We start from the raw sequence: 27779 nt of genomic DNA on the forward strand, positions 1-27779 counted from the left end.
CCATAAATCACACCTAGTAAGGGTATCTATATGAGCTCTCTCCCCAGACATTCATTCCTCTGTTTAACCACTTTTCTCTTTGCCACCTCTTTATCTGGCTCATCCTCTCCTCCTCCACTCTTCTAGCTACTCCCTTATATTCAGGCAGACCAAATCAAAGAATGAACAAGTAGTGCTTGTCTACATGGTGCATTAGTCCACACAGATGGGTGTAAATTATAGTGCACACTAACATGTTGCACACAAACTGGCCCATGTGGACACTACCGGTACACATTAGAAGTTCCCTAGGGTGTGTTACTGTGGTACAGTTTGAAACAGGACTACGGTAACGCACTATGGAACTTAAGTGCATAGCAGCAGGCTCCACAAGAGTCAGTTAGTGCACAACACGCTAGTGTGCACTAGAATTTACACTCCTCCAGTGTGGACTAATGCCCCATGTAGACAAGTCCTTAAAGTCTGGCCTACCTCAACTCTGTCTCCTTTTTTGGACCTGCAGTTTTGCCTGTGCAAGTAACTACAAGGTAATTCCTATAGCTTAGATGTCCACCTGACAGTGCATACACATCAGGCCATTACATATCTTCTTAATGAGATTTTTAAAAGCACTCAGCCTTGGCCTAACTCTGCTCCCACTGAACTCTATGATATAACTCCCACTTACTTCACTGGGGTGTGAATTAGGGCAATGTACCATTGGCTTCAATGGGAGCAGAATTAGGCCAACACTACGTACTCCTGAAAATCCCTAATATAATTCCGGGCACAAAAAAGGTGGATAGCTCTTGAACAGTAAAGAAAGGCCTGAGTGTGAGGAAGCTTCCCCCAACAGAGAAGTAATAGACAAATTGTGTTTGCCTGTATTTAACTAAATACTCAGGAGCAGTTTTTTGTGAGTGAGCATAAAACCCTCAGTTAGGTTAATGGAACTATCCTCTTATCCAGGTTCACCTCATTTGCAACCTGCTGTGTGGTTGAGGTTAGATCTCTTGTGAACAAAGACCTGATCCTGCTCTTGTTAAAATCAAGGGCAAAGCCATCACTGGCATCTCTGTGGGAGCAGAATCAGGCCCTGCTGATGATGGGGCTCATGAACAAAAAAATCAACCGATTTAATTGACATAGTCCATGTACCTGACTTAGATAACGTACTGTACACAGTGTGTCTGACTAGGTGTGTTATGCTTTTTGTTTGTTTGTTTTACTTTTCTCCCTTTGAAACTTTAGGTGCAGGCCACTTTCAGAGTATGGGACGAGACAAGCCAGTGTTCTGATCTAATATGGTAAATCCTATTTTCTTAAAAACCTTCATCTAGATCCTTAGCTGGTCTAAATTGACATCACCTCAGTTTACTGCAATGGAGCTACCCCATTTTGTACCAACGGAGGATCCGGACCCCATTTTCCAAACACAGACTGTTAATTACAGATGTTATTGCAAACATGGCCCACAATGTTTTCTTATTTTTGATATGTGGCGTAAGCAAGGCAGGTCACAAATACTAGACATCACCAACATGCAGTAGAGCCTCAACTTCCTCTGATCCAAAAGAAGGTCATATCCATCAATGTCTCGGTATTACATGAAAATTACCTACTGGAATAATGACAGATGACAAAGGCATGACTCTCATCATTTTGGACTTCTGCTGTTTCAGTTCTTAGGGCACAATCCTGAAAAAATCCGCTTATTTCCCCTCATCTCAGCTTGTCAGGTAGGCCATGAGTTGTTGACTAACCAATACATAAAGAATGGGGAAGCTTGCTTTGCACTTATCCTTATGCTCATACTCCATTAAGCAAGAAAGACATATTATTAATGCTATAATTTATAAGTGTCACTCATCTCAGAATACAGTCTCTGCTATGTAAATCAATGCCTACAGTTCATAAAATATTACTGCATTACCACCTGATTTTCTCCAGTCACCCATTCAAAGCCTACTCCTGCTCTCAACGGCAAAACTCTCGTTGGCTTCAATGGGAGCAGACGCAGGCCCTCCAGTACGTGCCTAATGTTTTAAGATAATAAGCAATGAAAATCATGCTGGAGTTGTTTCTCGGCTATCACAAGTATGGAGCCAAATTCGGTTCTCAGTAGCACCTACAACCCACCCCCATTGACATCTGAGAACCGAATGTGGCCCATGGAATGCAGAGAAAAGTAAGTTTTTGATCTGGAAACTTTTTGATCTTTTTCCAGAACACAAGTAACATTTTGATCTGGAAAAACTAAGCTAGTTTCGTAGAAGGGCGGTGGACTGAAAAATTAATTTGAACTGTAGGGACAGGGATTCTATCCTGCCCCACCTCTATTCCCTTGCAAAGGTCTTCTGGACACTCAGACTGGGAGACATTCATTCTTGTGCCAGTCACTAGCCTCACATCTAAACTTCATTGTTCGAGATAACTGTCTGCTAAAAAACAAAGCTTCCACAATTTAATCCTGAGTGATCTAAATTAAATTTCCACAAGCTCAGCATTGCCCTATGCAAAACCAACACTTAATGTTCACTTGCCTAACTCTCTTGCAAAGTTCACTGGAGATCATTTATTTTCTCTCCTCTTCCCAGCTCCATGTGTACATTCTTTCCCCTTTCCACTCGAGCAATGTATATTTTAAGTGGGTACTTCAGCTCATAGTTTCAATGCTTGTATAGTCCCCAAATATGCACTCCAGTTCTCTTATTCACACTTGCTCACCAGTGTTTATTCCTTTTATTCTAATCTCTCTGTTTGTAGGCAATTGGCAATATATTCAAGGAATTCTGTTTTACTGGACAGGTTTTGTAGCATCTACTTATTTAGATAGGTAAGGAAACTGGAATTAATGTAAATATTTGATGCATGTAAAATACTTCACTTTTAACACATTTCTAAATCTGAGGCATTTTCTATCGCTTGGTAAGCACACTTTGAATGAATCATGGGGAGGGGTTGGGGGGGTTTTGTGAGGGGAGGGTTTACAGGCTGAATCTAGCCACAAAACTAAGTCTAATGTCTCAACCACGGGTATTTGACAAGGCTCACTCTTTCAATGAAAAGCTGCCACAGCCCTATTATGTCATATATGCTACTGCTCCTATCCCCCGCCTTATTATCATCATCATCACTCCCATAACCACATTGGTCACTGGGGCACCAACACTGATAAGCAATCAACCAGCTGTCTCCACCCCTGACGATTGTGTGTCAGTGCTTGAGTCTCCACCAGCTCCATTCTTGTCCATTCTTTTTGTTATCAATCCATCTCTTCTTCTGTCTACCTCTCTTCCCCTTCTCTTCCCTTCCCCTGTACTGTTCCTTGAAGGATGATCTTGGATACGCCAGATGATCTTGTTACATGGACATACCCCTTCAGCTTGCGCTTCTGCATGGTCATCAGGAGGTCTTCATGTGACACAGCATGCTGGGTGATGATGTTGTGGACCTCTTCATTACTGACGTAGTGGAAGTAGGAGATGCCCAGGATTTTACGGAATTATCTCATCTCTACTACCTGTATTTTCTGTTCAAGTTCTGTCGTAAGGGTCCACGTCTCTCATGCACACAGAAAAATGGAGATGACCAGTGTATGCAGCAGTTTCAGTTTGGATTCTAGGGAGATGTTCTTGTTCCTCAAAATTTTCTTTAGCTTTGCCAGTGTTGCTGTTGTTTGCGCAGTTCTTGCCAGAATTTCAGCCTTGATCCTTCATCAGTGATGATTGCCCCCAAATACTTGAACTGTTTCACTGTCTCCAGCTCTTCTCCACTGACAGTGATATGTGAGCTGATCCCATCACATTTGTTTGTCATCAGCTTGGTTTTCTCTGCACTGATTTCCATACCGTATTTTGCAGAGGTTTCATCCAATCATTTTACAAGGTTAGTAAGTTCACCTACCTGCCAGGCTGTCAATATCATCAGCAAACTGAAGATTTGAGATTGTTCACCCCCCAGTGCTGACTGTGCATATGTGATCTTCTAGGGCATCAGTCATTATGTGCTCCAAGTAGATACTGAACACTGTGGGCAAGAGAAGGCCGTCTTGCCGGACTCCAACAGTGGTGTGAAACCACTCTCCTATTTTGCCATTGACGAGAACTGCACTGCCGGCCTTGGCATACAGTTGTTAAATGGTAAGAATAACCTTATGACCAACATTGTACTTCTTCATGGTTGCCAAGAGAGCTTTGTGGCATACTCTGCCAAACACCTTCTTGAAATCAACAAAGACGTGGTAGATGTCCTGCTGGTGTTGTAAGTACTTCTCCCATAGAACACAAAGATTGAAAATCTGTTCTGTGGTACTTCTTCCAGCACGAAAGCCAGACTGTTCTTCAGCGATGATATTCACCACTTGTGGCTTCAATCTATTCAATATGACTTTCAACATCACTTTACTGGGATGGCTAATTAAGCTTATGGACCGGTAATTTTGACACAATTGCAGGTTGCCTTTCTTTGGCAGAGTGATGATTAGTGACTGTGTCCACATGGAGGGCCACTCACCGGTCTGCCAGATCTTGTTGCAGATCTTAGTGAGTACATCTATTACTATTTCTCCTCCGAATTCCATCAGTTCGGCTGGGATGTTGTCAATACCTGTAGCCTTTTCGTTCTTGAGTGATTTCACAGCTGTCTCCACTTCTTCCTGAAGTATTGGAAAGTCATCCTCCTCTGTTGAATCTGGGCTATCTAGGACACTAGGATCTCCATTTGTCTGATGCTTGTGTAGATCAAAGCAGTAATTTGTCCATCTATTAATGATGTCCTTTTCTTTTGTAAGGCTATTCCCTCCTTTGTCTTGAATTGCATTAACTTTGGTCCATCTTTCCTTCATCAGATCTTTTACAATCTGGAAGGCTCGTTTCACATTTTTATTATTGATACACTCTTCAATTGTAGAGCATTGTTTTTCTATCCATATCTCTTTGGCCCCCACCTATACCCTGCCAATTCAGTGAATTCTGAAACAGTGTTAAAAAATATATAAAATAAAAAGCATCAACCATGTCTAGAACCTTTTTCAATGAAAGCCCAGCAATTTAAGTCAGACCTATGATACAATGGATCCATCCATTTCCTCTTCCAGGTAAAACCATTTTATATAAATTCATACACTATGGGCCTGATTCTCAGTTACTTGTGGTTGGGGCAGGGACTGGGGTTAAGGCCCTTGTGCTCCTTTACACCCAAAGACCTCTGTATTCTGGGCCATGCAGGAGCCTACTTGGATGATGTTAGAGCAGCCCCTATGAACCCTGGGAAGGAAAGATTACCTATAGTGCAGAGCATTCTGGACACACCTCTTACACCAAAGGCTGGGAGAAGGACTGGTGTAGAGCCCTTACAACAGCTCCACACAGTCCTAGGAGATCCCTGTCTCAGGAAATTTTTACAAGGGGTCATTTCCACGTACTTTAAGGCCCTTTTACCCTGCCACATCAGCATAAAAGGCCTATTGTAAGTGGAAAAAAATCAGTCCCCAGAAGTTTATGCACACGATACTGTAGCATATCATACCATATTATATGCTTACTCACACTGTACCAGGCAGTCTATATTTAGGGTATTATTGCGTTACTTTAGATGTCATTCTTGATCATTATCACCAAGCACATTGCTTCCACTTGCACACAATATAAACACTACACTAACCTTTAGCCATACCATTAAGGAATTGGTCATATATTTTTCCCTTCATAACCCAAGAGAAGGAAGGAAGAGAAGAGAGGAGAAGGAAACAAAAAATTAAAAATATTAGCTATTGCCTTTTGACTTGACTGCTAAGACAATAAAGCAGCATCGTAAACTGAATCATGGAAGTCTGCAGTTTTCATTGCTCCCTTTGCTGGTATTACTTCATGGATATTGGAGCCCTTAGGGATACTGGAATATGAATAAAGATTTTTTTTTAAATCAGCCGTTTTTTCTTGGTTCTGTTTCTAAAAATAATGCAGTTTGCAAAATACAGAAGGTTTGGTTTATAACACAAACAAAATTGTTACATTCTGAATGGGTTGTAAGTACCTGATTCTTTGCCTTTTTACTCATCCCTGCTTAAAAAAAAAAAAAAATCTGCAAATCCATTTGCTAACCAGCTGCACCTCTGTACTGAACAGATAACAACCTGTGCAAGCCAGGCTTTGCTGTGAATCGGTGCTGATAGGCCTGAATCTCATAGCTTTTTTTAAATGCTAATGACAAGAAACATTTCCTAAGCCAAAACGCTCTTGTAGATCTGTCTACTTCTATTATGACTGATATTTGCTTGTAAGTACATAGAACACTTGTTCACTGTGCCTTATCTGCTATGGTGCAGCATGCTGACCTACATACCATCCAGCACAATATGATGCACAAACATCTTCTATATAATTTTTCATTTTCGACTTAAAAACAGTAGAGGCAAAATAGGATTGCCGCAAATCTAACAAAGAGATGGCATTATTTCCAAATAAAAATGTGCATTTTTCCAAAGAATTTATTTGTCTAGCAGCATGAAGTTCATACATAGCAATGCTTAAAAAGGGTGTTGAATTGCGATTAGGAAGGAAGGACTTAGGAAGAAGAACAAACCACATCTTTTCTACTTACATAGAATAATTAAGCTAACTTATTTCTCATCACAATTAAAAGTTCAGCCTTTATGAACCATGTTTTCGCAATGTCACTAAATGCTGCTGATATAAGAATGCTGAAGTAAGTTTGATAATAACAATAAAGAATGAAGGATAGAAAAGGATACAGTAGCTAAGGGAACTGAAATGATCGTCTATTACCTGCCATTGTCAAGCTGCACAGAATTTTAGTATTTATGATTTTTGTTGTGGTGCGTGCTACCTTGAATAAACATAACCTTTATAGTGATATTCATCTACTGAATTAAATAATTACTACATCTGATTTTATTGTAAATAAATACAGGTCTACCCATTGCACCTACATTTTTCATACTAGGTAACAGAAATACAGCTGAAAATATATCTCACTATTGTGAGGAAAATGTACTTTAAGAGCTAAATTTTAAGAGCAAAATGAATAATCTTACAAAACAGAAAGTCCTCATCAACTGTGAACGTTCCTAACCAGTACGTACATGTAAATTACTTGGCAAATCTTGAAAAACTGTCCTTTTAACTAATAGATAAAGAGGATACTTTGTATTGGCTATAGCCATTATTTTAAAAAATGGATAACTAAACATGATTCCTGCATACTAAAGCAAGCTAAAATCGTCTTAGCTGTAATACCTGTTTTATAACAATGTGCTTACGTACATATTGAATTGAGCTATATTTATTGCAATGTTATTACCTGAAAATGAAAAATACACTATACAAATTATAGGGAAAATGAACTTCTAATTCTGCTATAAGTTTAAATGAACTATGCAGTCTATATTTAATAAATATTAATTTTTTTTAAAGAAGAGTTATTATACCCACCAGGCACTGGAATATTTTCCTGTTACAGTGAGTTAGGTCTGCAGCCATCCCTCAAAGCAGTCAATGGGATCATTACCACTGGCTGAATTAGCCCGGTAGCCACAGAAAGGATTATGTATTATTGTGCTCTGACTCGTCACTATATTTTTGAACCAGAACTTGGTAAAGCACTGTTAACATGTTCAATAACCTTTATTTACTGGGGTGGGGAGTGTTTGGTTTGGGTTGGGTTTCTTATATACTATCAGCTTCAGCCTAGTTGAAGCTTTTGGACTTGTCGGTTTTTTCTGGAATGTTTATAATTCAAAGGATGCTTTTTTGTGTACATTTGGAAGGCCCATTCCCTCAGCTCAGTGATAGATTTCTACTAACAAGACATACAGTGTTTTAATTCCCATTCATTCTACATCATTAATGGCAACAGAGTATTTTACATCCACAGGTAGCTCTATAAGTCTAACTTATTAATGACTTGTACTGATGTGATTTCCCAAAAAAGCTTATTATTAGCACACTTTCTGCAATAACACAGCAGACAAAGTTTAACCATTGGATGAATTGCTCTGAATAGATTTAGCAACATGGGAAAGATGCATTTACCTTTCAGATATCAGAAAGGTACTTCTGATTTCCTTTGTGATTTCCTAATATTTGTCAGACCAACATTGGTCTAGAACAGGAGTTCTCAAATTTCATTGCACCACGACCTCCTTCTGACAACAAAAATACTACATGATCCCAGGATGGGGAAGTGAAGCCTGAACCTACGCGAGCGCCGTCGCCCGGTGGGGGGAGGGAGGGGGCATCCAAAGCCAAAGCCCGAGGGCTTCAGCCCCAGGCAAGGGGCCTATAACCTGAGCCCCGCTGCCCAGGGCTAAAGTCCTCAGGCTTTGGCCCTGGGCAGTGGGACTTGGGCCCCAGGTGGTGGGGCTCAGACTTCGGCCCTGTGCTCCAGCAAGTCTAAGCCAGCCCTGGCGACCCCATTAAAATGGGGTTGCGACCCACTTTGGGGTCCCAATCCACAGTTTGAGAACCACTGATCTAGAGAGCCTGCAGCCCTCCCTCATTTCAGTCTCCCCCAGACATGCACACGTTGCTATTCATCTCAATAAGACCACTGTCATGAATAAGAACTATTCACAAAAGACCAAGATCCTTGCTAGAATCTTAGCATGTAATTTTATATTTCTTAAAGCAAACTGTTATGACATAGGGTATGTCTACACTACAAAATTAGGTCAAATTTATAGAAGTAGATTTTTTAGAAAGCGATTTTATACATTCGATTGTGTGTGTCCCCACTAAGGGCATTAAGTCGGCAGTGTGCATCCACAGTACCATGGCTCACATTGACTTTTGGAGCATTGCACTGTGGGTAGCTATCCCACAGTTCTCACAGTCTCCACCACCCACTGGAATTCTGGGTTAGCTCCCAATGCCCGATGGGGCAAAAACATTGTCGCAGGTGGTTTTGGGTACATGTTGTCTGTCGCCCCTCCCTCTGTGAAAGCAACGGCAGACAATCGTTTTGCGCCTTTTTTCCCTGCGGACGCCATACTGCTTTCAGCAGACGGTGCAGTAGGACTGCTAGCCGTCATCATCGAACTCGGCTTCCGCTGCAACTCTGCTCTCCTGCTCTTGTCTTGATAGCAAATTTCTCCATGTTGGCTGTCATGGACTCCCGCTTCCGCTGCAACTCTGCTCTTCTGTTCTCATGAATCCACCTCGCAGGTCCTCTCGTCATTCTCTATAAATATCTATTCTCGTGGCATCTGTCATCAGCCACCGCTTCCACTGCAACTCTGCTCTCCTGCTCTCCTGCAGACGCCATACCACGACAAGCATGGAGCCCGCTCAGGTCACCGCGGCAGTTATGAGCATTGTAAACACCTCGCGCATTATCCTGCAGTATGTGCAGAACCAGAACCTGCAAAAGCAGGTGAGGAAGCAACGGCAATGCAGTGACGAGAGTTATGAGAACATTGACACAGACTTCTCTCAAAGCACAGGCCCCGGCAATTTGGCCATCCTGGTGGCAGTAGGGCAGTCTTATGCTGTGGAACGCCGATTCTGGGCCCGGGAAACAAGCACAGACTGGTGGGACCGCATAGTGTTGCAGGTCTGGGATGATTCCCAGTGGCTGCGAAATTTTGCATGCATAAGGGCACTTTCATGGACCTTTGTGATTTGCTTTCCCCTGCCCTGAAGCACAGGAATACCAAGATGAGAGCAGCCCTCACAGTCCACAAGCGAGTGGCAATAGCCCTCTGGAAGCTTGCAACACCAGACAGCTACCAGTCAGTCAGGAATCAATTTAGAGTGGGCAAATCTACTGTGGGGGCTGCTGTGATCCAAGTAGCCATTGCAATCACTGAGCTGCTGCTATCAAGGGTAGTGACTCTGGGAAATGTGCAGGTCATAGTGGATGGCTTTGCTGCAATGGGATTTCCTAACTGCGGTGGGGCAATAGACGGAACGCGTATCCCTATCTTGGGACTGTACCACCCCTGGCAGCCAGTATATAAACCAAAAGGGGTACTTTTCAGTGGTGCTGCAAGCACTGGTGGATAACAAGGGACGTGGGAGGGTATTGGCTCCAAGGTGATAAACAGTTCCTGGCTGTCAGGGAGAATGGTTTCATCTTCCTCCTCATCATCCTCTTCCTCATCCCTGTTGTGTGAGACTCCCCCCTTGCAGGAGTCCACGTACGGGGGTGGGGTAGTGGTAGGGGCACCACCTAGAATTGCATGCAGCTCATCATAGAAGAGGCATGTCTGGGGGTCGGACCCGGAGCGGCTGTTTGCCTCTTTGGATTTTTGGTAGGCTTGCCTGAGCTCCTTAAGTTTCACGCGGCACTGCTGCAGGTCACAGAATCATAGAATCATAGAATATCAGGGTTGGAAGGGACCCCAGAAGGTCATCTAGTCCAACCCCCTGCTCGAAGCAGGACCAATTCCCAGTTAAATCATCCCAGCCAGGGCTTTGTCAAGCTTGACCTTAAAAACCTCTAAGGAAGGAGATTCTACCACCTCCCTAGGTAACGCATTCCAGTGTTTCACCACCCTCTTAGTGAAAAAGTTTTTCCTAATATCCAATCTAAACCTCCCCCACTGCAACTTGAGACCATTACTCCTCGTTCTGTCATCTGCTACCATTGAGAACAGTCTAGAGCCATCCTCTTTGGAACCCCCTTTCAGGTAGTTGAAAGCAGCTATCAAATCCCCCCTCATTCTTCTCTTCTGCAGGCTAAACAATCCCAGCTCCCTCAGCCTCTCCTCATAAGTCATGTGTTCCAGACCCCTAATCATTTTTGTTGCCCTTCGCTGGACTCTCTCCAATTTATCCACATCCTTCTTGTAGTGTGGGGCCCAAAACTGGACACAGTACTCCAGATGAGGCCTCACCAATGTCGAATAGAGGGGGACGATCACGTCCCTCGATCTGCTCGCTATGCCCCTACTTATACATCCCAAAATGCCATTGGCCTTCTTGGCAACAAGGGCACACTGCTGACTCATATCCAGCTTCTCATCCACTGTCACCCCTAGGTCCTTTTCCGCAGAACTGCTGCCTAGCCATTCGGTCCCTAGTCTGTAGCTGTGCATTGGGTTCTTCCGTCCTAAGTGCAGGACCCTGCACTTATCCTTATCGAACCTCATCAGATTTCTTTTGGCCCAATCCTCCAATTTGTCTAGGTCCTTCTGTATCCTATCCCTCCCCTCCAGCGTATCTACCACTCCTCCCAGTTTAGTATCATCCGCAAATTTGCTGAGAGTGCAATCCACACCATCCTCCAGATCATTTATGAAGATATTGAACAAAACCAGCCCCAGGACCGACCCTTGGGGCACTCCACTTGGTACCGGCTGCCAACTAGACATGGAGCCATTGATCACTACCCGTTGAGCCCGACAATCTAGCCAGCTTTCTACCCACCTTATAGTGCATTCATCCAGCCCATACTTCCTTAACTTGCTGACAAGAATACTGTGGGAGACCGTGTCAAAAGCTTTGCTAAAGTCAAGAAACAATACATCCACTGCTTTCCCTTCATCCACAGAACCAGTAAACCAGTGCTTGTTTCCCGGGCCCAGAATCGGCGTTCCACAGCATAAGACTGCCCTACTGCCACCAGGATGGCCAAATTGCCGGGGCCTGTGCTTTGAGAGAAGTCTGTGTCCATGTTCTCATAACTCTCGTCACTGCATTGCCGTTGCTTCCTCACCTGCTTTTGCAGGTTCTGGTTCTGCACATACTGCAGGATAATGCGCGAGGTGTTTACAACCAGGGTCCCTGTTATAGCCTCCGTCCTTCATGCCCTTGGAGATTTTTTTCAAATATTTTGGCATTTTGTCTTTTGGAACAGAGTTCTGATAGCAGGGATTCATCTCCCCATACAGTGATCAGATCCAGTACCTCCCGTTCGGTCCATGCTGGAGCTCTTTTGCGATTCTGGGACTCCATGGTCACCTGTGCTGATGAGCTCTGCATGGTCATCTCTGCTGATGACCTCGCCACGCTGACCAAACAGGAAATGAAACTCAAAAGTTCCCGGTGCTTTTCCTGTCTACCTGGCCAGTGCATCTGAGTTGAGAGTGCTGTCCAGAGCGGTCACAATGGAGCACTCTGGGATAGCTCCCGGAGGCCAATACCGTCGAATTGTATCCACACTACCCCAAAATCAACCCGGCAATGTCAAGTTCAGCGCTAATCCCCTTGTTGGGGAGGAGTACAAAAATCAATTTTAAGAGCCCTTTAAGTCGACAAACATGGCTTCGTCGTGTGGATGGGTGCAGGGTTAAATCGACCTAATGCTGCTAAATTCGACCTAAATTCATAGCGTAGACCAGGGCATGTTACATCCTGGATGCTTTTCACACTCACAACATCCATCAGGAGCAAGTGTTATGATGATGCCCAATTTACAGATAACGAAAGTGCAGCACAGAGAGGTTAAGTGTCATATTCAAGATCACGTGGAAGTCTGTGACAGAGCTAGGAATTGAATTCAAATCTTCTGACTCTCAATTTTGTGCTTTAACCAGTGGCTTCATCTGTAATTCCTGGAAACCAGCTGGATGCTTAAATAATCCAGGACAGCTTGGAAAATGTTGTCTTACCCATACATTTTAAAAGGACTCGTGGTCTCCATATTATGATAGCATTGGACAGGTACATGCTCAATGCTGATCCTTTCCATTAAATGGCATTTTGCAAGCAAATTAAGTCTTCTAACACAAATTTAGCTAGTGCCTAATTATTAGTAGAGTTCTGTGAATAATGTATTATTCAGTTCACTGGCAATTCAAAAATATCAGGTAAAAAAATCATTTTGAGTACCCAAACGCAAAATTTTTCAGAATTTTCAGCAAATCAAACACTTGGAAAAAAGTTATTTTGGGTTCAATAAACCATTACATAGATTTTGGGAATATAAAACATATTTAAAAATAAAATTAAAGAAAATTTTAAACAAAATGCCATTTGAACCCCAAAATTAACTTTTTAAGGGGTTTTTTTAACCAAAACAATTTGCAGAAATTGACACAAATTTGCAATATGTTTTGATTGATCCAAATCTACACTTTTCACCAAAAGGAGTTTCAGGCAAAAAATTTCACCAGCTCTAGTTATTAGTCATCATGTCCCAAGCAGATCATTACTTACCGCCCTATCCTTCATCTTGAGCAGCCTAAACTCCCACTGAAATGAACAGAAAGAAAGATGAGAGCCAGTATTTTGGAACAATACTGCAATGGAATACTGTTATGTCTTTTAGAAATTATTTCTGAAAATCTCACTGAGGGTTTTTTCATAATAGAGTAAGGGCTTTATTGTGCTAGATTATGTAGATTGTGTGGAGAGCTTGCAAGCAGTCTTCCTCCCATACCATTCACTGACATCACTGTGTAGGGGGCCAATAACAAGCCTAATCCTTCTATTCGGTTACAGCAGGGGCAGTCAGTTATTTTTTATCAAGGTCCAGATTTCTTGGTCAAAGTATGGTCAAAGTCTGGACTCCAGAGAAACATTTTTCACACCACAAGTATCCCTGTTCAATGAACGCATACAATGCTGGGTAATATACCCAGGGCCTATTGCAGGGTGGTCAGCAGGTGGACTGTGGGCCAAATCCAGACTGCCAGAAGTTTTTGACCGGACCACAAAACTCTGGGGAGAGTGGGCAGTTAGTGTGGGTGGGGCTCGTGCAGGTTGAGGAATGACTGGCTGCGTGCTGGTGCTCTTGGGGGAGCTGACATGGAAAGCAGGGTAGCAGATGCCCCCCTGCCCTCCCTAAATGGAGCCCCAACTCTGTGGGGGCTGATAACAGGAGCCAAGCAGATGCCTGGGGCTGACTTGAAACTGGCGGGCAGGTGTTCCCCCATCCTCCCTAAATGGATCCCTGACAGGCATGCCAGGCCGGTGCACCAGGGCTCGGGGCTTCAGCTGAAACCCCAAGCTGAAGCCCCAAGCCCTGGCATGCCCAAGAGGGACTGAAGCCATGAGCCCTGGCATTCCAGGTGGGGCTGACACCCCGAGTCCCGGTACAAGTCCTGGTGGAGTCCCGGCATGCTTCAGGTGAGGCAGAAGCCCCGAATCCCAGCGTGCCTCCTACTCATGCTGGGACTTGGGGCTTTAGCCCCGCTTGAGGCGCACCGGGACTCGGGGCTTCAGCCCAGACGGGGGCCTTCAGTCTTGATGTACAAGTTCTGGCACAAATCCTGGCAGGACTGAAGCTGCGAGTTCTGGCGTGCCCCATGGTCCACTGAAAAGCCTCTGTTGGATTTGGATTGCAAGCTCCCTGTTGACTACCCCTGATGTAGAACGACAAGGGAATTAGTCTTCCCAAAGCATGCGGAGAGGAAAAGGGTTAGGTCTTGTCCCTGTAAGCTTGCATCACAATGGCCAGCAGACTTGATTCCATGAGAAAAATAGCATATGCTGAATTCTGCCTTCAAGAAAGCAGGGTGGTGGGAGGTCATCAAAAAAGAAGGTAGATACAGTACAACCAGGGCTCTGCTCCATTAAGCAAGGAACTGGCTGGTCATACAAAGGAATATGCTGTATCTCTTCAAGGGATGTTACAGACTGTATTCCCCAAACTTAACTGGGAAGCTCTGGGAGGCATTCTGCCTCTATTACATATAGAGTGCTTCCCAATACTCCCACTAGAGCCATGCAATTCCATACCACTGCCAATGCAGGGCTGTGGCTGAAAGCCACAATCTAGCACTGGCCACACTCTTCCCACATGTCTAGAAGCATTGTGCTTGCTCCAAGTGAGCTCCCAAGTCAATGTTCCTCCGCAACGCTCACTACTAAGGGCTGTGCCCTAAAGCCTTCAATTTATCCCTAATCCCTGGGAAAGAAAATGAAAGTATGGTTAGGATTCCTATCCTTTTGACCAGATGTATTCATAACTCAAAGCCATTCTCTATTTTAATAAAAGAAAATGAGGTAATACTACAAAAATAACTTCCTTTGATCCTAGAAGCGCTTTCATTACAAGGTTTGCAAGCCGTGGAATGAAAAACTTTTAAATAAAAAATTAATGCAAAAAAGCAAGGCTGGAAGATAGATAGATTTAAGAAATATTGTCTTTTTCTGCTCAGAACTTTTGCAAGAAATATTTTTTGGGAAAAAATATTGATACCCCTTTCAACTCATTCCAGGCACGATTTTACAGGTAGGCTCTGCAACTCATTAAATTTAACTTTGAAGATGCACCATAGCATATAGTATTACAGTTATCATATGCTCTAAAACCCTGTTTGAAAACTAGTTCAGTAAATTTTATTAATGATCTGAAAGTGGAGGTAAATTTACAGACAATGCTTAATTGGGAGAATTGCTAACTCAGAGAAATACAAAGAGACTAAAGAGGATGGTCAGAAAATAATAGTATGAAGTTTAATTTGGGGAAAAAATTAAGCTTAGACTTCTGAGCAAAAATTATTTGAAACTTTGCTCCTCAAAGTAGAGACCTTCTCTTCTGATATGTGTCTAAAGCACTATTCTCACACACATAGCTCTATACAAATAATAAGGGCCTGACCTGATGCCCTTTGAAGTCAGTGAAAAGACTCGTCTGCACTTCAGTAGGTATTGGATCAAGCTCTAAATAATAAATACAGTTTTCCTGGAATACAATACAGTAAAACCTCAGAGTTACAAACACCAGAGTTACGAACTGACCAGTCAACTGGAAGTATGCAATCAGGCAGCAGCAGAGACAACAACAAAAAGCAAATACAGTACAGTACTGTGTTAAATGTAAACTACTAAAACAATAAAGGGAAAGTTTAAAAAAAAAGATATAACAAGGTAAGGAAATTGTTTCTGTGCTTGTTGCATTTAAATTAGAATGGTTAAAAGCAGCATTTTTCTTCTGCATGGTAAAGTTTCAATGCTGTATTAAGTCAATGTTCAGTTGTAAACTTTTGAAAGAACAACCATGATGTTTTGTTCAGAGTTACGAACATTTCAGAATTATGAACAACCTCCGTTCCCAAGGTGTTAGTAACTCTGAGTTTCTACTGTAATTCTAAAAGAAACCTAGGGGGGTGAGAGAGGACAGCCGATTATACATGATTTTGCAATGTGATTTGCATCTGATAGGACAAAAAAGCCCATACAGATTTGGACTCCATAGAAAGAAGCATCCTCTCATGGAGGAAGGAGATAACAGCCCCTCTCTACACAGCTATATATGACCACACCTGGAATATTGTATTCAGAAAGATATTGACAAATTTGAGGAGGGGAGTTAGAAAAGGCCAGCAAATGGTTGTAGCTATGGGAAGATTACATTATAAGGGAAAGTTAAAAGCATTAAATATGACATATACATCTAGTTTGGTCAAGTGAAAAGTAAATGGGGAAAAGATAACAATGTATAAATATTTGAAAGGTGTCAACTCCAAGAAATTAAAGGAACTATTTTGGATGTTACAAGTGTGTGTAACTCAGAGCAAAGGGATAAAATTAAAATGAATATTATTTAAGAAGAATCTAATTTGAATACGGGGGGGGCCGATTCTTGACGAGGAGATCTACTAGGCTATTAATAGTCTCTCAAGGGAAGTAGTGGAACCCCCATCATTTGTGACATTTAAAATTAGACTGGCCACAGCTCTAGAAAATGTATTATAGAGAATGATCAGATACTGGCATGGAGGGAGTGGGGTGGTTCAGATGATCTGCAAGGAATCTTCCACCTCTTTTTCTATGATAAATGCATTGTAAGAACTTTATGCCTGTGATAGGGGGCGTGGAGGACTGGGTGAGCTAGCAACTAGCACACCCATCCTCCAGCCCCTTGTCTCTCTGTCAGGAAGGGAGTTGGGATGTCTGGTTCCTGCCCCATGCCAGAATTGTTCTGGCCTCAACCCACATCTGGGCCTTTGCCCTTAAGTGGGGTGTGGAAGGGAGACCCAGGCACAACCACTTTACCAGGTCCCAGCCCAAGTCTCTGTGGGAAGTAGTATGAGCAAGGTCCTCTCTGCAGGGAGTGTAGGCTTCTTCCTATCTATATGATCCTTCATTTTGGAGCATGGCCCCTGCAGTCCAAACAGTCAATAGTTTAACAAAAAAGTCCAAATAAGCAGGGCCCTCCCAGACCCGCTGGTTCTCGAAGGCAAAGGCAGAGGGGCCTTACTCACCCTGTGGACCACTCTCAGGCTCAAACTTCTGCCTGCCTTTCTAGAGAAGGATTCAGCTCTCCTACAGCCTGTCCATAACCCTTTGCTTGGGCTTCTAAGCTCCTTTGAACCTGCTCCTCCAGTCAGAGCATGCTCAGCAGACCCGGAGGGGGTGAGGCTACTTGGGCCCAGTATTGCCCTTTAACCACTTTGGGCCCAGCATAGGGTTTGTATACCCCATCACAGTGCCATGAAATTAATTAGTTACCACATCTTATGCAGAGGGGGTGATTCTGCAAGACACTGAGCACCTGCGGGGAAGTGGCAAACACTCTCCACTCCCACTAAAGTCAAGCCCAAGCCCAAGATGAGTTCTGAATGCAAAAAATGGAAATCCAGAATGTACAAAGATGCCATCTGAGGGGCAGATTCTGTCATAGTTCCCTATTCTGCACTGCCATTAAAATCAGTGAGAGTTTTTCCTTAAAATCAATGTAAGGATATGTCTCCGTGTACAAAAGTATCCAAATATAAAAAGGCACAGTGAGTGTAAAAGAATATGTTTTGAATGCCAGCAAGTGTTGCCTTATTAATCACAACGCAAGGGCTCTCTATTCTACATTGTAAGATGAAAACATTTGCCCGGCTATAAGATAACGGTTCTATAATAATTCACAGTATCCCTTTATCTTCTTTTCCCCAGAAAAAGATGTCAAGAAAAAGTATCCCAAATGCTTCCCCTTGTCTTTTCAGAAATATTTTTCTAGACAAGAGAACTTTGTCCTACCAGGGATATTACGGCTCAAGAACTAGCATGAAAGAACGTGCCACCGGATTAAAAAATCAGACCATGACATGGATCACTCTGGAGCACAGTAGTACAAAGAGTTTGAAACAAAATCAGCTTTTGGTCAGTCTGAACAAAGATGTGTTCTAATTTAGGGCCAAATTTCAAGACTGTACTGATGCATCATTATTCCATGAAGTAACAATGTGGGAGACTGTTGCATACGTAAAACTTATTACAGACTGCGGGATTTGAACAATAGTTTAGAGGTCAGGAAGGTATTCCATTTACAATCATCATTTCGATACTATGGTGATAAGTAGTTTTGAAATTAGATAGATAGATGTACATATTATATTGTTTAATATATCACACAATGTACTGTACTGAACTATTTCTCTGTACATTTGATAATTTAATAACTTGACTGTATTATGGAAGCAAGTCCATTCCATATTAATTGCTGTGCCTAATAGAATATAATGGATCAGATAATTTCCTTTGCATGAACACAGGATGACAAGCTGATGGATCTGCATCAGAGTAAAAAAATGAGGAGAAGTGCTACCTCTGCATCCTCATCTTCCATTTCCCCAGCGCTGCAGTAACTTCCCCAGGCTGTGTGTGAAGAGGGAGCAAGGCTGGGAAAGTGGCCTCTTTCCACACCTCTTTCCACCACGCAACAATCAGAGAGTAAGAGAAAGGAATCAGGCTAATTGGGTATGGGTACTGCTTTTGAGCAGGGGTTGGACTAGGTGACCTCCTGAGGTCCCTTCCAACCCTGATATTCTATGATTCTATGATTCCTCTTCCACGCTCTGAACAAGATATCTGGAGCCAGCAGTCATCAGGCCACCTCACAGCAATATAGCTCCTGAAGGTTCTGGAGTGGGCTGGAGCTGCCCAGGGAGCGGTACAGAGGTGATGGCATTCAACACTGACAGCCCTAACCTGTGGCAGATTTCCCAAGATCCATGGGTTGTCTGGGCTTAAATCAGTAGCATTTTCACAGAACCAAAATAACTCATGGACTGATGATGAGGAAATTCCATGGGGGAAAACGTGTGGATTTTCCCAAGCCCTACCTTCCCCGCCTCCCCCCCATCCCCCGAATAGCCCATTTATGGAATTCAGTGGCATGCTACATAGACCAATAAAAAGACCCATTAAAATATAAATTATTTATTTGACTTCTGTGCAAGAAATTGACATGGGGGAGCCAAGAAGGGAACCTAAACTGGTTAATTGAAGCAATAGCAACAAGGCAGTCAAAAACAAGCATGTAAATACATTATTAATTATTTATTATTACTATTATTAAAGTTTAGTAGTAGTATTGTGGCAACTCCTAGCAATCCCAGTAATAGATTGGGACCCCATTGTGCAAGATACTGTACAAACAGATAACAAAAAGACAATCCCTGTCTTGGGGATATTACAATCTGAGCAGGTTTCAACCTGGACTTTTTCACTTGTGTGTTTTCATACCTTTCCTTTGATCAGTAAAGACACTGTAAAAGTCATTTTAGAAAAGTAAAGACAATTACGGTTTGCCAGATTATTCTTCTAGTTCAGTGAATGCTATTAGTATATTTTATTTTAGATCACCAGTTTTATAGTTAATTATATAACTGTAAAATTCACATTAGCATATTATTAGTATCACGTCTGTACTGCCCCTGTTAGTATTTGCAAAGTGTGTAATACATGTAACTGAGCCTATAACCATATGGAACTAGAGCAAGTTTCTAAATTTATGAATAAGGTTTTATCTTAAATGCATTTCCTGGGAATGCAAGGGAGCCATCCTTTCACGGGCAGATGTTTACTCCTCCTCTCAGTCCGTACACTTAATTTAACTCTTCTCTTCAACCCCATTATGTGGGTGACTAGCATGGCAGGGTTTTGTGGGTGCATAAATGAGGCTTAGAACATAGAAATTATTCACCCATACAGAGCAAATGTGGGAGTTTTCACTTATACGAAGCGTGTATCATCTCCCAGGAACAAATCCTGCATCTCTATGATTGAGAACAGAACCCTGGAGAAAGAACAGGTGCAGATCCTCTGACAAAAGGGAAACATGATCTGCAGGGAGGAAAAAGGCTGCAAAGAACTCACCAACATACCTCATGTTGAGAGCCCTGCTTCCTAGTCCAGCAACACACAGTAGAGATTTGAAGACAGGACGGGGGGTGTTGGGCCATAAGTTCTGCCGCTACTATTTGATCTTCCAGTCCTTCCACCACTGCAATGAGAGACATGAGGCCTGGAATAGCCTCTATGCAGGGATTCACTTGCCACTTCACAGTCTTGTGGGGAGAATTCTTACCCCTTGTCTTCACAGATTGCCCCAGCACACAACTACTCACACCGAGGTGTGGCTTTGGAGCTAAAAAACTATATTTGTAAAGTGGAAGCATCATGATAAAGGAAATTATTTAAAAATGCCCTTTAAGGCCTCACTACTGATCTAAATAGGGATATAAAACCTGAACTTAAGCTCCCAGAGAGTTTTATCACCAGCACAGCACAAACTTTATATTATCCAAAGTATTAAATAAGAATTCTGTTTCTATCAAATGTGCACAGCCCAGCAGCTGGCACCACAGAATATGCTGGGCAGTACGTTAGCCTTTTATATCTGTGACCTCACTGATGCACCAGACCTTTTTGCTTTATTAGGAAATCTTTTGTTTCGACGTGCGATTTGGAGCTGGTTACTGTGAAAAGAAAGGTTTACAAAGGAAAGAATTGGATCAAAGCAAACCCATATAAATTCACAGACACAAGTTTACATTTACCAGGAAACAAAAGAGTACACAGTGAAACCAGCGAGTCCCTTTGGTTACACACTAATCTGTGCAAACACTGTAAATTTGGGCTCTACCATGCTAACAGGAGGCATTAACTGTGTCGAAGAAATTCCATGATGCATTCTAATGATGTCAGAAATAGAGGCTGTGGTTACCTCGTAACCTAATTTTCCTTTTGAATCATGCAGGGTTTCAGTTTTCTTATTTTTTTAAATGATTTTAAAGCACTTTTGAATAAAAATGTAGTTGACTAAAAAAATGTGATTGCTATTTTTATTTGCATAGGCACCAGCAGAGGACTAGGCACTTTACAGCCAGCTATGAAGACAGGCTTCCCGTCCTGCAGGCCTTACAGTCTAAAAAGACAATGCACAAACGAGAGAAGGGGAAAGGAGCTTAGCACAAGGCAAAGCTATGGAATGATGGAAATAAGCACGTGTCTTTTTCAGTAAGTTGAAGAAGTTGAGCTGGCTGACAAGAGTACGCTGCAGTCAGGCAGCCCAGATTTCAGAGCCTTAGTTAATACTGGTTTCAGAGTAGCAGCCGTGTTAGTCTGTATCTGCAAAAAGAAAAGGAGGACTTGTGGCACGTTAGAGACTAACAAATTTATTAGAGCATAAATAATAATACATTTCTTAGTCTCTAAGGTGCCACAAGTCCTCCTTTTCTTTTAGTTAATACTGAAGACTGATGCTTTTCTATTTTGATTTCGGTTTCTTTAGCTTTTGGCCCTTAGTCTAAATATTCCTTAAATGAAAAAAAGGGATAGTTTTATTTATTCATCTTCTTTCTTCCTTGTTCCTCACACACCTCCAGCACCTTGTGCAATTTACTCATTCCATGCCCTCCTTCTTACAATCACACAGCTGAATAACTACAATGGGACAATAATTCCACTTTCTCAATTTCAGGTCAGTTTAGAAATGAACAGCTACCGCTTAGCATAACAGTGTAGCACATCCCATTCCCCTCTTTCATCAAGGCATCCAAAAATGTCCTACTACCCATGTGATGGGGAAAGAGGTAGATAGCTGTCTAGAGAAGAAAATTTCATTCTGTCATCTGTTTCCACAGGGCTTCATCTTTTCCAATGAGCTTCTAACATGAGAAGGCCACAGCACCACCATCGTGCAGATCTCTCTTCACACTGGAACTGTCAGCTATAGTCAAAGCATCCATGTATCATATTTCCAGTGGAAAAAAGTACACAGATGTATAGTTTGCATTTGTGTACCATAGGGGCACCCTTGAATCGTGTTAAAATATGTCAGTCAAGACATCTGGTCAGCTATCCTAATCCATATTGGGGTTTTTAGACTATTGTTATGCCCCAATATGCTTTGAACATTGCCAATATGTTTTCTCTGCTGCTGCAGCAGTGTGTCCCCCTTGGTTTCACAGCCCATCCACAACATCGTTTTTTATAGTGTCACGTACAGAGAAAATGCAAAACCACACACTGTAGCTCGTGTGTCTGGCTAATGAAACTGGTAAGACAAACCTTGTGCGATTAGAAGCAGAGATGGATTGGCTTAGATCTAGTTCATCTTACGGACTGCAAAAAGAATTAGCTGTCACTTGTGCCATGCAGCAGATGGACAGTTTGCATCCGATTTACATTCCGGCGCCAAAGCCTTTAGAAGCTTTGGCAACCCACTTGCCATCAGGCAGCAGACGTTGATGTCCTGCAGATGGTTACAGCAGCCATCTTGCATTTGCGTTGTGTGGCACTTTTGCGCCTCCTGTCTGCACTCAGTATTCGACCGGCCCTTATTCAGTGCCTCTGGAATTATTGCAACACAACGGCACAGAAAAGTGCTATATCCACCCTGGCTAGGTCACGTCCCAGGCACACTTGTATATTTATTTAAATACAAAGCTCTGCTGGGGTTTTTTTTAATGTTTGCAACCACATTAAAAATCCTAACGGTGCTTATCACAAGCTGTCCCCACTCCCTCTCCACAGAGTTATGTTTTATTTCACATTCCCTACCTAGAACCCTGACAAATCTGCCTCCTCCACTCCCCCAAACCATAAGAGCATCATTTCAGAATAATCGCTGATCCCCTTTCTGTATGAATTTAGCTCACCAGTGCAGCTTTGCCTGACTTTGGTTCAACCCGTACTAGGTAATGAGGCAGAACAAAGAGTTTTCTTCCTGGTGGTCAGGCTAATCTTGCTCCATGAATAGACCAGAGTAATCTGTCAGCAGTGGAATGCTGTGGCTGGAGGTCTTCCAAAATCAGCTCTTTCACGTTTGGGGTAGGAACAGTTAGGAATTCTGACTGGCACTATCAGTCAGAAGTCATGTCATTGCTCTACAGAATGGACTGCAGTTGTCCCCACTAGGTAGGATCAGCCCAGAATATTCAGCCATGCTTTCCTGTACTGGAGTGTTATTGGGAATTCAGTGAAAGTATCTGATAAAGCTTTAAAAAAACCAACATAGCAGAGGCCAACTCAATAATGCATGATTTCCAGTCACATTAAAGTAATGGATAATATTTGGTGGAGAAATATATATATATATATATATATATATATATATATATTGTCCATTAATGCACACTGGTAACAGCCAGCAAATGAGTACAAAAAATAAACAGTTAATTAGGGCTTTTTGAATCATTGTTATATATGCCGTACATCATTTGCAGGTGCTACAACAGTGAAAAATAACCATTATAATTACTAGTATTCAAAGATTCATATTTTTCCCCATGTAATTGATTTAGGATTATCAGTTTTCTTGTTGTTATACAAAAGCCCTGTCAAGGTGTTTCACACGTGTTTGGCTCATGCGTCTTCCAAAAACAAGTCAAAACACTGTTGTGTTTTACATGGCAGTTAAAGCACTGAAAAATAGGCTAAGTTTTACCTGGATCTTTATCTTGGTTAAATTATCTTACATATGTTTTAATTTTTTTGTTCATTCTTTCTTGATCTTTCTCTCCCTCTCTCTTTTTGTTAAAATACATCTGTGTTTGTTGACTGCCCCAGATTATATCTAAGTGAGGAGTGGGAGTACTTGCACCTGGTACAGTATATGTAGCTTAACAATACATATCATTACATTATTTACAGCTCATTTTATGTTATTCAATAGTAAACTGCACATTAACCCTTTGAGAACCTGCATGAAACTGTTCGACAAGGCAGAAGAGATCTGTGTTTTTCATGATTGTAAGAGCACATTTATAATTGTATTCATAAACATGGAAGTGTGTTCATTACAACAGGGATCACCACCAGAGCCAGCTAATTCCTCTCTCAGGAAATCTGTTTCATAATGATATTCCTTACTACACCACACTTGTACTTCTGCTGATAACACAGGTTATAAAGGGACTCAGTACTGGAGTCAATTAATGTACTGGCTTTTTAACCTCCTTTATTGGAGTACATTCGGCACCAAAGGGACCTAATGTTGTGCTGCTGGCAGTAGAAGGACCCAAGTGATGCAATTTCCTGCAGCCTCAGCTTTGTCTTTAGTTCACAAAAATACACATCATGATCTGACCTCATTAGTCACTGACTCAGCAGCCTCAATTCCATGACAATATACAGTAGAGTTAAGAGTAAGGACAGAAGAACTGATTCTCTATATCCCTGCCAAAAGAGGAAATACTATCTCCCGCCTAAGAACTGATCTACTGGAGCCTGAAGTACACCTTTCAAATTCCTATATATATGGTCACCATGTTCCATGTTCTTGGCACATATATACTAAATTGTTGATAATCTTGCAACTGAGATAATGCCTTCATATTGCCCCTGTTTCCTGGGGCCAGGAATATATATGCCAGGAAACAGGGGCAATATGAATAAAATGCCATGCAAAAGCTTTCCAAATTCTTTAGCAATAATTTGTGCGGTCACAACATCCAGAAGAAATCATCCTGTTTCTGATGCACAAATTGATCCTTCCTGTCTCTGATAATTTGTGTAACACATGGGTCACATATCTGTCCTAGACCAAAATGTTGCATAAGCCGCAAAATGTAGAAATAATCCTTAATGTATGGCAAGGAAAGAAATAGGAAAGGAATCCTGCACTACGATGATGCTTTCCTAACCTTTAAATACTCACCAATATCTCTGTTGCTGAATTAATCAGTCGCAAGATTATCAGCAATTTAGTTGTATTTTGTTGGTAATTAGCTTGATAAATTAGCATCTGCAATATAAAACTTGACATCTTATTGTTCCCTCAGTTTTATGGTACTTCTGAAAAACTGTAGCTTACTTTAAAAATGATCATTTCTGTTACAAACAAAACAGATACAAAAACCAAAGTTTGACAAGCCTGGTAACAGACAGAAACAAGCTCCATTTACATCCACTGGGCAAAATATCAAAGATTAGTAGTTCATAATGCAAACTTCAAAAGTGTGTTTTAAAAAATAAAATTTGAATCCTTTCTCTGTGGGTAGCTGCTTCTGGTGAGTAAAATATATGCTCAATTAATTCATTTTCTGTGTTTTCTGTGGAAAGGCTGGCAAGCAGACTTTAAATATGGAGGAATGCATAACTGATAGGGAGTATATTTATTTATTTCAGTGATTCCCTTTGTACTAGCTGGATTTTTTAATACTAGGTGAGAAGTTAACCCTATTGCCATTAAATGTCCTCTTTCTGCTCAAGGCCAAATATTTATGCAGGATGCTAAAGGATCTTTTACATTTTAGAAGCAATTTTCAAAAGGACTGGAGAACCAGCTTCCTAAATAGCATCCAAAGGCGCGCGAGTACGCCAATTTCCTCACTTTCACAATGAATGGAAATGAGGGTAGGTATCTCCCTCTGAAAAAATGCTAAAAATATAGCAATTATCCAGTTCAGATGTGGTGTTATAAACTCAAGATTCCCTGGCATTTTGTTTCAGCCATTATTTCCATTGCAGAAGACTGTACTAATAGAATCATCCCTATTAATCTGAATTTGAGCTATTTCATACAATGTATATTACCTTTCTGTTGCCTGCAACCTTCTGCCAGGTTTTTTTTTTTTTTTAGGAGGTGCTTTGAGAGGAATATACCATGAGAACAATACACAGCTGCTGCTATATAGAGATATCTAATTGTCAATATTGTGGAATTTCTACAGCTTATTACTTGCATTCAGTCTAATTCTGGGCAAATTGCCAGTCACTTCAGGGACATTCAAGTGAGCCATATTACACGTGGTACAGCATCACAGCTTTAAGATACCCGGCTGTTTTGCCTCTGGCCAGGGAATGTTTGTATCAATGCTACCGAGTGAAGGGGGGATAACTACAAATAAAATAAAATTTGTATTTTTTCAAGTGGGCTGCATTTCAAGCCCAGATGTTAGTAATGAAAGATTCAATTTAAGGATTTAAATGACAAATAAATAAAGTATGAAACAGATGTGATTTTTAAGGAAGTTCAAATTATCCAGGAAGAAAAATATCTCTGTGCATGACAAAGTAATCGGGATTGTCTTGAGAGTCTGTTGAAAACAATCTGCTGTGCTAGATACACCCTTAGGACAGGATTGGTTTGGAATGGGAAGGACTGGTGGAGCTTGTCATTAAACAAAAATTGTGTTTAATAAAACTTTATAACCGTGATTAATCCTATGAGGCCCTAAAGGAGTTTGCAGTTTCTGATAAACACATTTTCCTTGTTTGCAATGGTAATGATATTTTGAAGTGAAAGGAATCCAAACAAAAAAACTCCAAGGGGAAAAAAAGACTTGTCAGGTACCACCTATGAAGAAATTACCGTGTCACAAAAGAAAGATGAGCCACCAATAAGGGAAACCTTAGATGATACGTTTGAAACAAAAAAAAACAGAGGTAGTTGCAGGTCTTCCTTTACTGGGGTCTGATCCATACAGATTTGCCTAAAAGAGGAATGGAAATTATTCAAGGCCATCTAGCATGTGGAGATTAGAATCCCACACCCTAGATGCAGGTGCTTGTCTATAAATGTACAAAGAACAGAACCTACAGCAGCAATTTGAAATAATATGCACACAGAGAGCAAGGGATATTGCTCAGCAAGGTGCTTTGCTGACTCGCGCAAACTTCCAGGGAGTACTGATTTTAAAGGGTCACACCTTGCAAGGCGAGTTGGTAGGCAGGAGCTGCTGCTGCTGAGAGTGAGGATTGAGGTCCTGATTCAGCTTAAGCACGTGCCTAACTTTAAGTATTGAAGTCAATGGCAGTACTTTGCTGAATCTTGGGTCTAACTGCTGTTTGCCATTACAAAAGCAAGTTTCAAATGTGATGTGAGCAATCAAGAAATCCATATATACAGATTCCTGAATGGCCCCCACCTCAGTAATATCTGAACATCTAACCTGTTTTTTTAAGGGTGAAATGATTCCACAGTGCATAAAAGAAAAGAGAACTTTGGATGCTCCCTCAGAAAAGTATGTGGACGCAATAGTTACAGACACTGGTGGAAACAATAGCTCCATGTCAGAATAGCTCCAAACATGAAGTACTGAATAGGGTTGGTGAATATTTTGCTAACCTGCCTTCCACCTAGATTCTGCTTGACACTCCATATACAATAGTTCAGCTGACTTGTATGTATTATACATACTATCTACTAGTCCTGGATGACTGGTATGGCTTCCCATTGCCCCAGAAGCCAGCCTTCTGTCATGTGAACTCTCCATGACTTCCCGGAACTGCCAGCAACCATTTCAGAATGTTGCTGATTGACACAAAGCAACATTGTCTGTGTGGCATCAGAGGGGAAATGTTTTGTTTTTTTTTTCAATATGAGAACCTGAAAACTTTCAATATTTGCTACAACCAAAAAAGCCTTTAATGGGCCTTCTCGGTTTTTGTAGTTTTTTTAAAGGTCAGCTTTTGTTTGAGACTTCTGAGACTGGAGTCCTTTGCCTGCTATGTCTCAATTTGCTGTCACAAGGCACAGGGATGATAGTTTGGAAAGATATATAGGTACAATTCTGCTAGTTATGGAGGCTTTCAAGCCGGCACAGCTTCATCCTTGCCCAACAACCACATCACACATCTTAACTTATCATTTTCTGTGGTCTTTTGAGCATAAGTGCACATCTGCAGAAATATTTCTAAAGCTACATGTAAAGTTTAATGTATAGT

The sequence above is a fragment of the Eretmochelys imbricata genome, chromosome 2, assembly GCF_965152235.1.
Source record: "Eretmochelys imbricata isolate rEreImb1 chromosome 2, rEreImb1.hap1, whole genome shotgun sequence".
NCBI classification, from domain to species: Eukaryota; Metazoa; Chordata; order Testudines; family Cheloniidae; genus Eretmochelys; species Eretmochelys imbricata.